The 2,262-nt window shown below is 37.1% G+C and overlaps 1 protein-coding gene across 2 annotated transcripts in view; it reads left to right on the plus strand.

Annotated features, from left to right (window-relative positions):
* Immt (inner membrane mitochondrial protein) overlaps positions 1-2,262 on the plus strand; it is a 29,750-nt gene that overhangs the window by 12,743 nt on the left and 14,745 nt on the right. The window lies entirely within an intron of this gene.

Genomic DNA, 2,262 nt, shown 5'->3' on the forward strand with positions numbered 1-2,262 from the left:
GAACAAGCTTAGCAAAGCACAGGGACCGCAGTTCAATCCCCCAGCACCACATGCCAGCCAGCCCCACCCCCTGGTGGGCTGAGCTGGCCACACACACACATACACACACACACACGCACACACACAATAAATAAATTAATTAATTTTTTTAAAAAAGTGAAATACAAACCCAAATGTTTCTTATTGATATGTGGTCTCTTAAATTTAGGAAACAAATAAGCATCTAAATACTATTTGGGGGAAGGTTTCTATTTTATACTAAGTTTATACTCGAGCATTTATAACATTAATTCCTTTTTTTTTTTTTTTCTAAAAGCCTTGGCTTTTAGTCTAGTGATACACTAGAATAAACTAGTTTCTATTGTAGCTTTTAGATTAAGCTTTTAGATTAAGATAAATGCCTGTAGGGTTTACTGCTTACAGAGATACCTTATATGTGGAATACTTGGTATTAAGCTAAATTTAGATCTCTCCCATGAGTAAATTCATATGTATTTTTTTTTTTTTTTTTTTCTTTTTTTTTTTTCGTGCAACCAGGGATTGAACTCGGGCCCTTGTGTTTGCCAGGGAAGCACTTATTCTACTGAGCCATCTCCCTGGCCTCATTTCATATGTATTCTGTGGTGCTATCTATGTTTTAGCTAGACTCTGGTGGTGATTTTTCGGATGTTTAAATTAAGTTTACAGAGTAAACTTAGTATAAAATAGATATTTTATGCTTTTTTTCCCTGGTCAGTTAAGAAACCATATGACAAATCTGAATGATTTGAAAGAAATAACTCATACATAACATTTAAAAATGTTAATTGGTCAGTCTAATAGCCTCTTAAAATACTAAAAATTTTATGTGAGCCTTGGGGTATAAGAAGCATCACTTTTTATTTTCATTTTTTTTGTCTTTTTTGAGACAGGGTCTTGCTATGTAGTTCAGGCTGGCCTTGAACTCACTATGAAGTCCAGGCTGGCCTTGAACTCAGAGATCCTCTTGCCTCAGCCTCCTGAGTGGAGCGCTGGGATTACAGGCATGCACCACCACATCTGGCTCTTGTTTTTAAAAATCTATGAATATGTTTCATGGTAAATTAATTCTGAAAGTAAAATAATACTTTGTTTAATGAAAACATTTATAATAAAAATATTACTGTATTACCAACTCTGAAAACTTCTGGATTCCTTGAAGTGTTTTGTTTTGTTGTTTGTTTGTTTTTGGTACTGAAGAATGGACCTAACCTAAAGCAATTACATTGAGCGTTTCTTTTTATTTTTTACTTTTTATTTTGAGACAGGATCTCACTAAGTTACCTGGACTGGACTCAAAGTTACAATCATTCTACCTCATTCTTCCAGAGTTCTGTGACTACCAGTGAATCACAGCAGTGTAACTGTTGATTTTGCTGTTTTCTCCTTATTTAGAGTTGTCTCTGTGGGAAGTTTATTCTCCGTCCATTGCGACCATGCCGTAGATACTCTACTTCAAGGAGTTCTGGGTATGTAGTATGATTTCATGGAACCAGTATGTGTGTTCTTTGAATATGGAAATAGCTGCTTAAAACACTTTATAAAGGAATACAGCACTACTTCCTTATTCATGGTCTGTGTTACCACTTGTCAACTTGGGAGATCATCTCACATCACAAATGTTTTTATTTTATTTATTTTTGTATTTTAGGGAAGGGTCTACAGGGTGTTCAGGGTCTCACTTACTAAATCGGACTTTAGTAATCCGCCTGTTTTCAGCCTCCTAAGAGCTGGGGTTACAGGCGCTTGTCACCACGCCCAGTCTCAAGCTGTCTCAGCTTGCCCTGTGGGCGGGGTCGGCATGGCAGGCCCAGAGATTGAACCCTTGGCTTCTGCTGAGCTATTTGGCCAGCTCTAGAAATGTTGTATACTATAGCCAGATACTTTGAGAGAGAAAAGAGCAAGTTCACATTCAATAACCTTAGATATAATATATTGTTGTAATTGTTCTATTTCATTAGTTATTGTTAATCTCTTATTGTGCTTAATTTGTAAATTGAACTTTATTACAAGTATGTGTGTATAGGAAAACTATAGCATATATAGAGTTTGGTACTGTTTAAAGTTTTAGGCTTCTAGGGGCTGGAGAGATGGCTCAGTGGTCTAAAGCACCTACTTGGAACAAGCTTAGCAAAGCTCAGGGACCATGGTTCAATCCCCCAGCACCACATGCCAGCCAGCCGCGCCCCCTGGTGGGCTGAGCTGGCCATACACACACACACTAAATAAATGTTAAAAAAAAAA

This window comes from Octodon degus, unplaced genomic scaffold (assembly GCF_000260255.1).
Source record: "Octodon degus isolate 3935 unplaced genomic scaffold, OctDeg1.0 scaffold00162, whole genome shotgun sequence".
NCBI classification, from domain to species: domain Eukaryota; kingdom Metazoa; phylum Chordata; class Mammalia; order Rodentia; family Octodontidae; genus Octodon; species Octodon degus.